The sequence below is a fragment of the Manis javanica genome, chromosome 16 (genome assembly GCF_040802235.1).
Source record: "Manis javanica isolate MJ-LG chromosome 16, MJ_LKY, whole genome shotgun sequence".
NCBI lineage: Eukaryota > Metazoa > Chordata > Mammalia > Pholidota > Manidae > Manis > Manis javanica.
In genome coordinates, this window is record NC_133171.1 from 70,805,685 (window position 1) to 70,817,980 (window position 12,296).

The 12,296-nt window shown below is 35.5% G+C and overlaps 1 non-coding gene across 1 annotated transcript; it reads right to left on the minus strand.

Moving 5' to 3' along the window:
- Positions 1 to 218: 218 nt before the first annotated feature.
- Positions 219 to 325, minus strand: LOC140846925 (U6 spliceosomal RNA). Its single transcript, XR_012126442.1, has one exon. It is a non-coding gene; the product is annotated as a U6 spliceosomal RNA (small nuclear RNA).
- Positions 326 to 12,296: the final 11,971 nt, after the last annotated feature.

The following is a 12,296-nucleotide window of genomic DNA, read 5'->3' on the forward strand; positions in this document are numbered from 1 at the left end:
GGCGCCAGCCGTTCCAGCACCCAGCTGTTTGAATCTCCTCAGCCCAGGCACTAAACGTGAGTCAAAAGCTTTCAAGATGACTCAGTCAGACCTCAGTTCCAGCCACAGATTGATTGCAACTGTACGTAAGACCTTAAAGCCCAGCTGAGCTCAGGTAGCGCCCCAGATCTATAAGCAAACAAGTGATTGTTAGTGCCTTTTTTTTTTTTACTTAAAAAAAAAATATGTAACGCTTCACGAATTTGCGTGTCATCCTTGCGCAGGGGCCATGCTAATCTTCTCTGTATCGTTCCAATTTTAGTATATGTGCTGCCAAAGCGAGCAGTGAGTGTTAGTGTTTTAAGCTACTGTTTTGGAGTGGTTTCCTGTAGCCATAGATATCTGGAAGAGTCAGAATAATAAAAATTAATCAAATTGAGGACTTGTTTTTTTAGATTCACTTAGGGCCAAAGAAAGACTTGATAACATCTTTGAGCTGAGATTAAAAGATAAATGAACCATTAGAATTTTCCTACCATGGTGTTCTCACTGTCTGTAGTTAGTATCCAAAACTTGAGCACCCTGTCTCCTCACACCCTCCCAGGGATAAGGGTGCACTCCATAATGCCAGATGACACTTCTGAGAAACAAGCAGACACCCATTACAATGAATGACTGTCACAACTTTTCATGCTTATTTGTTATTAACGACAGAGAATGCGAAGGTGCAATTCAAATAGTTTGTTATTGTTATACGTTTGTAGCAATATATTACAGTTTACGCTTTGGCTTGGAAGTTAATTACAAGTTTTATGAGATTGAGTGCCTGTTACTGGCAATCTTGATGTTTTCTTTTTCCCTGTAACATGTCACAGACAATTGATTTATATGTAGTCAATGATTTTTTTATATTATATCATTTCAATAAAAAAATTAAAGAAGAAAGCATGTGATATGGAGTAGGGAAAGGATAATGAAGGTTGCATCAGTCATTTGGAGGGATTTTAGAGTATATTAATAATGTGTGTGTTCTCTATGGAATCCTTTCTAAGAACATTTTATATTCCTTGCCAGAGACAAAACAACAAGTCATCAGAGGCTTTTTATAAACACAGGTGGTGCTTATTAACTGAGAAATAAAAATTTTACAATCCTGATGATTAGCCTAGACAAGTTTTCATGCTCCTGCACTTTTGGAAAATGGCTCTTATTTTCTTTCCTAGTTTTCTTCTCAATTCTGATTACTTTCATTCTATATGAACAGCTTGAGCTAGTGGTGCAGTGATACCTAAAATATCTCAGATAGATTTTTGGGAGAAGGGGTTAGCAATCTATGTTACAAGATCATCATAGTAAACTATGGCACTATACACATTTTAACAGACATGGCCATGAAACTTCCATGCACATAAAGACTTCACATGGGAACAGAGACTCAGGATTTACATCTACAAATAATTGGCTAAAAAGGGAAAAATCCAATTGCCTCTCTTATCTGTTGTTGCCATATATTGTTGATGTGATTATTCTTAAAACTGCCTGACTTGGCTGGTTATTTTGTTATTGTTTCAATACTATTGGATGACAGACTCAAAAAAGATACAAAAGCAAAATTAAGATTCTGTGAAACAGTAGGGACACACGAAAAAGGAGACAGTGGCAGAAGTTTTTAAAAGAAGAGACAATGGATCTCAGAAAAATTGAAGATGTAAAATCTGTAGTGTAAAGAGTTGTGAATTCAAACTTCTGCAGGACAAGAGAGGTAATTAGGGTAATTAACTGGAGCAATTAGAGGGTATTTGGTTTGGAGATCTGTGACATTAGAGTGGCTTAGAGTGGATTAGAGGAGCAGAGGTTAAGCAAAGAAATTTAACCTTAACACATGTCACAGAGATGATTTACGGGATGATCTTGGGATGCAGGAGCCCCTGTCTATGAACAAATTGCAATTCACAATTCATTGTATCAATTCAGTTTCTTGCTCAGAGTGCTGTAGAGATATATGAGCATGGATTGGTGAGTATTAGGTGAGCAGGTTAACAAAAATTATTTAGATAAGTATGTAAAAGTGAGTCTTTGATCTATCTATGGATCTATATCTATGACCTCTCTCTCTTTCTCTCATCTATCCATCCATCCCATCTGTAATTTAACATTATAAACAACCTAAGATGATGGCAAAGAAGAGAGTAATCTGAAGCCATTAATTATTAATTGTGAGATGAGATGGTAGCTAGAGGAAAATGAACCAATAAAAAAGTAAATGTATGCATCAAAGCAGACAGAGTGCAAATAAATGAGAGGCAGAAGACCTGATTATTGGTCCTGGCCACCAGAGGACATCTGTCAGGGTGGAATGCTTTACAGGCAGATGAGAAGAAAGGAACCTCCACTCACTGCAAAGAATTTAGCAATAGATACCAATGAAGAAACTTCTGGAAAGTTATCACTTCCTGCACTATGGTTGTATATAATGGACTGGACTCTCTCAAAGGAGGGGTTCCAAACACAGCATAAGTGGATCCAGTCTGGACAGATCTCAGACTCCTTTCACCTGCGCATTCCTTGAGGAGCACCCCTACCTCCTGCTCGTCTGCCCCCTTGCCTGGAAGCTGGTTAGACCTCCTACCAGCTGTGTGTGAGCCTTCCTTGGCTGATGCTAAGTGAGCCAAGAACTGGGGGACAGTAAAGGAAGGAACAATAAATGCCTGCTGAGGAAGCCCTGGGCCTCGTGGTTTTTAGTTTCTTATCAACTGTATTTGGGACTTAAATGGTTACTCAAAGGAAAGTTAATGAAACTTAATTTGGGTTTTTAGATTTAGAAACAAGGCAATGCAGAATGTTTAAATAAGACAATTTTACCTCTTAGTGAAAGAGTTCTGGCTGAAGTGGTGACCCAGGAAAGTAAATGTATCGGAGCATAATGATGGGTAGGACTTCTTCTTTCATCTGAGTATTTACTGAGCACATACTGTATGTCCAGCACCTGTTAGTCTTGCTCTGGGAATGAAGAAGAATGCAAGTACTCTTCTGAAAAAACATAAAAAAAAAAAAAAACAGGCAGCAGTAGTTGATGATATTTGCTATATGCTTGCACTCAGCAGGTGGAATGGTAAATATTAGTATAAAGTGCCTCAAAATTAACACCTAAGATTTATTTGTTTTTGTTTTTTTTTTGAGAACAATGGTTGGAATGCCTGTCTATTTGAGATGAGTGTGAAGAGGCACTGAGGAATATAGAAAAAAGAAAGAACAAGGAGTGGAATGTGGTGAGGAAGAAGAAAAGAAAAAAAGGTATATCTATTACACAAATAGACAGATGAGTGTCTCAAAATGTCCTCTGCAGACTTCTGATAGTCCCTGGTGGTTCACAAGATGCCCACAGGCAAATGGCAGTTTCAAGCAAAAAGTGATTAAATTATTTTATTCATATTCTTTACCCGAATTGGAAAGACTGTCATAATCACATAAATCCCATTACATTCTAAATAAGTGCTACATTATTAAAGGCAGCATATGCTTTAAAGGGCTGTGTTGGTTGGTCATCTTGGCTGATATTCATGTAAAAGAAGAGTTTTTTTGGGGGGTTATATATTTTCATATTACTTGGATCTTTGTCTTAAGTAAAATGTCCACCTTCATTGGGACCATTAAGTTGCATGACATCCCCAATTTATAAATACCACACATAAAAAAATGTTCAAAAGTTATTAATTGGGTAATGGTAGACTAGTTCCTATCAGATCAGTCCTTCCAAAAATAATGACTGTAACCTTGGGGCAAAATATAAAAAGCAACTACTTGAAGGCACTGGAGACCGAATGAAAGCAGGCCGATAGTATTAGAAGCTAGATCAAGAGATGACACCGAGTGTCTCATTAAGGCTTTAGCTTGGTGGCAAATCCCAGTCTGTGCAGTGGGGTTATGAAAACTATCATCTTTTTGGTGTAAGGAACCATACGACAAAATTTCAGGTCCAGAGCACCTGGAAACTGAGGTGGGAAATCTCTGAAAGAATGGAGCCAGAGAAGAGGGGGAGCCTCAAAATCAGGGTAAAATCTCTATCCACATCTCTAGATAACTCCCGAACAGCACATCTGAAGTGTAGACTCTGAGCAGTCCAATCAAAGCTAAAAGAACCAACTCAAGGTTTCAAAGTGTTGGCATTTGAATTCAGCTAGGTTAACTATCTGCTTAAAAATATGTATTTTAGAGAGATGAACAGCATCTATACTTTCTATAATATAGCATTCTTAATGTTCAGGATGCAATCTAAAACAGCTAGGTGAAGAAAAATGAAATGAAATTTATAAGCAACAAAGGAATCAATGGAGAGCGATCTTAAAATGTTCCAGATGCTGTTATTAGGAGACAAAAATTTCAAAACAGTATAATTGTACTCAAAGGTGTAGAGGAAAATATGATCAAAATGAGTGAAAATGTAGGAAATTTCAGCAGAAAATCACAAACTATAAAAAGAGAACCAAATGGGAATTCTATAACTCAAAAGCACAATGTCCAAAATTTTTTAAATTCTGGATATGACACAAAAGTTCATGACCTTGAGGATTGAGCTACTGAAATTATTCAGTTTGTAGGACAAAGAGGTAAAAATTTAAACAGAAATGAATAGAACCATACAAAAGTGTGAAAAATATCAAAATGTCTAATAGACATGCCATTTTCTGGGAAAAAAGAAGGAGAATTGGCATAAAAAGTATTTTCAGTTGGCACAGTATAAAGCAGAAATATCTAAGCCAGCCAGAGAAAAATGACACTTTACATACAAGGGAACAATATTCTGGGTAATCACTGATTTTTCATCAGAAACTCTGGAGGCCAGAGGGAATGGAATAACTTCTTTAATGGGCTGAAAGAAAAGCCAAAACTATCAACCCCAAGTTCTATATTCAATGAAAATATCTTTTTAAATGAAGGCAAAGGAAAAACATTTTCAAATGAAAAACAATCAAGGGAATTTGTCAATAGCAGACATGCACTAGAAACAGTCGTGGAGTTCTTCTGACTCAAAAGAAATAATACCAGATGGAAACTCTTGTTTTTAGGAAAGAATGGAAAGCTTTAGAGATGGTGAATATGAGGGTAAATGTGAAATAAATTTTCCTTCCTTATTTTCTTTTAAACCATGTAGATCTGTTTAGGGCAATTATTATCACACTGGCTTGTGAGGGGTATATATTGCATGTAAGTGTAATACATATGTCAACTGTAGTATAGAAATGGACAGAGGTACAGTATTAATTGTAAAAAGACTGTGAAAATTTAAGAGTGTATTATGATCCCTTTATCACCCACTAAAAGTAATGCAAATTAGTAAATGTTAAAAGCCAATAGATAAATTAAAATATTCAAAGAACCCAAAATAAGCCAAAGAGAAAATTGGGACCCTAAAATAAAGAAAACAAACAGAAAATAATGAAATGCTAGACCTATTCAATCATATCAACAAATACACTAAATATTAATGGACCGAAGACTTTAATTAAAAGGCAGAGATGATCAGACTGGATAATAAGCAAGACTTAACTATGTGGCATCAAAAAAAAAGTGCTCTAAATACAAAGACATAGACAGGTCAAAAGTAAATGGATAGAAAAATATATCCTATACAAATAGCAACCATAAAGAAAAAAGAAGTGGAATTAATACCAGATAAAACAGAATTCAAGACAAAGAACATTAGCAGTGATAAAGACATTTTATAATGATAAAGGAACCTGTTTGGAAGTGACAATGATCATAAATGTGTGTAAGCCTAACAACAGTATAAAAATACATATTATATTAACTAAGTATTAACAAAATATATTAATTAAAGGAACAAATAGTCAATGCCACAACTATAGCTTGATATTTTAATATGCCTTTCTTAGAAATTGATTGAGTAGACAAAAAAAATAAATAGAGACATAAAGTATCAGAACAACACTATCAACCATCCTGACCTAAATGATATTAGAGAATACTACACCTAACAAGTACAGAATACTGATTATTTTTGAGTACATGATATGTTCACCAATACAACATAAAGGTCAGCATATGCTGTGCAATACAAACTCCAGTATATTTAAAAGGACTGGAACTAGACACAGTACATTCTGTGATCACAGAATGAAATTACATTAAAAATACATTTTAATTACATTAAAAATAAAAAGCCCAAGATATCTATGAAAACTCTGAATATATGGAAATTAACTCACTTCTAAATAATTTAAGGGTCAAAGAAGAAATTAGAAAATATTTTGAAGTGAATAATAAAGTACAACATATCAAAATTTGTCAGCTACAATTAAAGCAGGTTTAGAGGGAAATTTAGAGCTTTAAATAGTTGTGTTAAACTTTCTATGAAACTCAAAGGAACCAAAAGCCAAAATAATTTTTTGAAAGAAAAAAAAACTGGAAGACTTTACTTTCTGACTTTAAGACTTACCATAAAGCTACAATAATTAAGACAACATGATATTTGCAAAAGGAGAGACAAATAGATGAATGGAACAGAATGGCATCCAGAAACAGACCCATGCATCTAGCTGGAGTTCATAAAGGAGCTCTCTGTGGTATTCTTTCATATTTCCTCAAGTACAAAATTATGTTAGGATAAAAAACTTAAAGATAGGATAAAAAAGTTAAATCATCTGAATAGATGTTAAATCACACTAGAATAGGTATATTGAATGGGTGGAAGAAGTCTTTCAAACAGCTATGCTAAACAATGTATTTGTTTTGAAATGTAAATTTTCCTGAAGATTAATCTGCAATATTTTCCTTAAGAAAACCCTAGATATTACAATTGAGAATACATATTTTAATGTGTGATGAGTATGCATTTAACTTCTAAAATCATATGAATACACATTTACAAAATTAAGACCCAACATATCACTTGGGAAATGCGTTCCCAAGTAAAACTGAAAGCAAGTCTATAGACTACACGTTGTTGTAGATGCCGCTGATGCGCGCCCGTAGCCCCTCGGCCCTGGTCTACATTCACTTGCCGCTGAGGTGAACAAGATCCATGGATAGTGAATGTTTCCTACCTTGAACTATTATGGCTTTATATTTTTTTTGCTTGAAGGATTTCTCCATTGTGCTTATCTCACAGGCTGGAATTACTGAGGATTAAGTACCGCTGGGAGTTTCTGTGGATACATACTCCAGCTTCCTCTTTTCTTAATGAGAAATTATCAGGATGTGTTACAAACACTTGTTCAGAGATGGAGCTCCAGTTTTCCACAGCACTAAACCGCTTACTAACTTGCTCATTATTGGTTTTTTCTCTTACCCAAATCTCACTCAGTACTTATCCAAGTATTCAAGGTTATTCAGGTTATTTAGGGTCTGCTTTCCAGGAAACCCAACCTATAACACACACTATCTTAATATAAAGGAGACAAGGAAATTTCAAAAGTTACAGGAGGTGACTAATACATTCTGAACAAATTATTAAAAAAATACATGCTGAACACAATTTTCAAAAAACAAAGGAAAATATAAGAAGTAAGTAATTCATTTAAAAAGTTAGAAAATAACTAACATACCTAAAAAATATAGAGATGAGAAAGTTATACAGATAAAAACATGCATAAAATAAATTTGTTAGAAAGTGAAAGAATAAAATTAGTTAATCAGTCTAGGAGTTAATTAGTGTTCTTTGGAAAAAATTAAAATGCAGGAAATGTCTAGAAATTCTGATAAATAGTAACAACAAAACAAAATGAGAAAATACAAAGAGAATGATTACTACATCATATGAGGAAATAAAATAATTTAAAGAGAATTCTGTGTATATTCATGCTAACAATTTGAAAATCTTGGCAAAATGAATGATTTTTAAGGAAAATATAGATGATAACAATTAACTCAAGAAATAGCTGAATGTAATCATGGAAGGAATTAAAACTGTTTTTGAAGAATTACTTTAAAAATGCTCTAGGGCCAGATTTTTTTGACACAGTGTTTTTCAAACTTTCAAATCATGGCTCATTCCTGTATTACACAAGTCATTTCTAAGCATAGATGGGAAGCTTTACAATTCCTTTCATACAAAGAGTGTAAATTTCATGGCAAACTTGAAAAAGATAAAAAAAGAGAAAAACCACTGAATAATTTTTCTTCTGAATATTCCTAAGATAATCAAAAACATCTACAATCAAAAGGCAATAGTTTACTAGGCAGTAAAGAGCTAGAGGCATTGTCACTAAAATTAAGAACAGAACATGGATGTATGCTATTGCCACTATCAATTTATGCTGTCTTGAAAGTTACAGCTATTAAAAATGAGATGAAAAAAAGTGTACAATAGGTAATATGTTTGTTACTGAGAAAAAAAAACCCACACTATTGTCTGTAGATGGCATGGCTATCTTTCTAGAAATTGGAAGACATCAATTGAAAAACTGTTAAGACTAATATGGTTAGATGGTTGATTAATTAGATTAATGGCTCTGGTAGCAAAGAGACTAAATGTAATAATATAATAGATTAAATAAAATAGAACTCCCTTCTCTTCTCTCACAGTAGTCCAGAGATTATTGGTCAAGAAGATTAGAACTGCTCTGCTCTTTGTGGTGATTAACATACCCAGATTTCTTCTGTCCTGCTGTCCAATAGTCCTCTGAAACAGGTGTTGGCAAACATTTCCTGTAATGGGCCAGAAGGTATTTCCTCCCTCCTCCCTCCCCTCCCCTCCCCTGCCCTCCCTCCCTCCTTCCCTTCCTTCCTTCATTCCCAGCCATTAAAAAATTTAAGACCACTCTCAGCTCAAGGGCCATACAAAATCAGGCCACACGTCAGATTTGCTTTACAGGCCATGGCTTGCCAACTCCTGCTTTGTAATATTGTTCACTTCCTCATGGTTAAAGACAAGTCATCTCAAATTTGTGTTCAGGAGAAAAATACAAAAATATTTTGGAGATAACATGGATGTTGCACATATCACTTGCAATCATATTCCACTGGCCAAAGCTTGTCATCTGCCCGCACACAGCTGCAGGGGAGGATGGGAAATCTGGTAGCCATGTGGCCAAAAAAAAGAGAAGAATATATTTGGATGGGACAACATAAGTTTGACACACTGTTAAAGTAAGAACTTAAAAAAATCAATATTTCCTGAATATTAGTAATCACCAATTAGAAAATACAATAGAAAATGCATCTTTTATAATAGCAAAATGTCTTTTTTGCTACCTAGAAAATTTGAACTAAAAATGTTCAGGATCTACCTAAAGAGGATTAAAAATATATATATACTGAAGAGAGTAAAATTTTATGAATCAAAGGAAAGCTGAAACTCGGATTTAATAATCTGAGCATCAATTTTATTATAAAGCGAAGCCAATAGTATGTACTTAGTAAGGGTTTATTAAGGTCAGAATTTGTCTGGCACTACTTCTCTATTGTTCTACAAACTCTTGGAGTAAAAGACTTCATCTAACTGAAGTGATGTTATAGCCAACGTTCCTAGTATGGGCATGTCACTTGCGATTGTAGCACATGCTGCCTGCGGTTACTGAGATGGTGTGGGGGACAAGGAGAACCGGTAAGTTGGCAGGACCTTGTCTTGCTATGCTACAGAATTTCACGCAGCAGTTTAAGAGACAGCTGTCAGTTTGGTGGAAAGCTGTTCTGAATTTTAGTTTATTTGTAGCTACATAACAGTGGAAACAGTACTTAATTTCTCTGTGCCCCTATTTTCTTATCGGTAGTAATTGAGATAATGTTCATGATAACATATAATAATAAGCAAGGAGCTCATGATACATTAAATCATTTAACTCTTCACACAAACCTTATAGGAAGGTACCAGCATCATCCTCACCATTGTCATCTTCGTGGTTATTAATTGCATTTTGTAGATGAGAAAATAAAGAGGAAAAGATTTCCATAACTTGCCAAAAGTCACAAGTTATTTGATGTGGACATCAGGACCAGTATTCGGGACACCCTTCACGCTCACAAGTACTATTTACATAAGGGTATGCAGTCAAAAACCAACTGCTACAGCTGGATTAGAATAGATGGATAGGTATGTGGGTGCTCACATTACAGAGAGTGTAAATAAAAGCTGGACATTACGATCTAGGTGGTGAGTCTTGTACAACCTTTATTTAAACAAAGGGTTGTTTAAAGGCCCAATGCAACCTTGAGGTCAGGGGCTATGTCTTGTTTGCAAAGCACTTAGAACAGTGCTTGACATGTGGTAAACATGTAATAAAGGAGGCTGTAGTGTACTAGTTCACATTGTAACTGAAGGGTTACAATGTTACAGAGTGCCTAACTCTTTATCAGCCACTCAATAAATATTTATTGATTGACTGAATGCTTTGATAAAACCTCTGATCTTCAAATGTCTTTATATTCCTGGGTTTTCCTGGAATTATGATTTTAAGACAGTGAAAGATACTCCATAGGGAAAAGTCTGGTTGCCATAAATCAGTGTTTGTCTATTACACAATCTTTCCTACTTAAATTTGTTTTAGAACTGATGAGTTGGTAAGGGAATGGTAACAGCCTGAAATAGAGGAAGTGAAACCCTAATTCACTTTGAAATCAACAAACATTGGTTGAGTGTTTAGAAGCAGTAACGGATTATTTTCCAGAATTCTGGTTAGTGTGTTTTAGTATAGATAAGCATGGGAACCAGTTTTACACAATCCAGTGAAATTGCTTTACTTTGTTTTATTGAGGGAGACTAAATTATTTGCTGGGCAAAAATAAAACCACTGAAGACAACAGACATGTTTATAGATTGTGCTTCCCTACAGCATTTTGTTTGATAGTATACATGGTGCCTGGATTTCAGGGAATTTGGACTGATTTCCAGTAGTTTGCTCTACCATTTAAGGTGCTCTTATTTATAGTTATATATAGTTTACTAATCATTTGGAAAAAGGGTGTCCGTGAAAGAGAGAAGTCATCCTACTTTATCAGCTCTTGGAGAGATGAATGCTTTAAGATAAGAGAAATAATAGCGGGGGGAACAGGGGCTGGGAAAACAATCTTGCACTTTCCATTTTAGCTGCCAGTATCATCCCCGAATAGCTATCTGAGACCTCAATTTATTGAACCTAATGGAGATGAGAAATGGAATGGTGAGACTGATAATGATTATAATATGGAGTGCTGCCGAGGTCATGTGCATGGTTAATTCCCTTCCAAAGGGACAGAAGAAAGAAGGAGAGCGAGAAGGGTGGGTGCAGCCACCCAGACCCTCACTTTCATGCTAACTGGAAACTGTTTCTAATGAATGTCCCTGCCTCCATCAAGGGCATTTCTTCCATTTAACTAGCACGCGGGAAGCAGACATTGCTCAAGTACAAGGGTTCAGTTTGCAGTGAGTCACAAATCACATTTCATTTATCAGGCCCTACAGATGACAGGATATCATCGAATCCCCGGAGAGCCATATTCATTGAAAAGAAATCTTAAGTAATTACAACAATTAATTGGCTTGAAACAGTTTCTGGTGGATAAGGTTTACATAATTCATTTGCCAGACAAAACAAGCTTGATCAAGTCCAGGAACATGCTATTTCGGAGCATCCCTCTATCTGAGGCTGTGCGGTCTCCAAAAGGGGCTTATCAACAGGAGCTTTTTCTCCTCCATGTTTTTCTTTTTTTGGAAATGAAAGAGTAATTTACAAATTATAAAATGGGAAACTGAAAGCATCTGACACACCCTATTTTGGATCAGTAGCACTTTATGCACCATTGTTACTAAAGTGATGTGTGAAAATGAAAATGGGTTGCATTAATCAAGAACTCTCTGAGTTTGTGGTTTTGAGAAGGTATAGCTGGAAGGCAAGAGCTTCCAAAAATCTAAGCAATCATTTAGGCAAGACAAGGCCCATCTAAGAACTCCACTATCCTCAAAGTAACTTGCATGCAAAATTATTCTTGTCAAATTGATATCTGGTCAACATTTTCAGTGATTTGGTCATAAATTCTTTACTCTTAAGTTTTTAAAATGTGGGGCTTGTGGTTGAATTTGGAAAGAGTTATCCCTGGAGACCTAGCAAATAACTTCTTGTATGTGCTGTGAAATATGATTTCCCAACCACCTAGTAACATCTGGTAACATAATATAACCATATTAGCAGGCTTTTCCTCAGTCAGTCTGGAGAAATGATTTAGAGAAATGCACATAACGAGAAGCCACCCTCTAATACAGTTCTGATATACCTCGGGGTGGTAGGAGCAGGGATGATACTAACTCTTAGGAAAACAAGGAAAAACCATTTGCAGTAGAATTTCTGAGATTGTTCTAGTTTATCTCATGGCCCCAGAGAGTT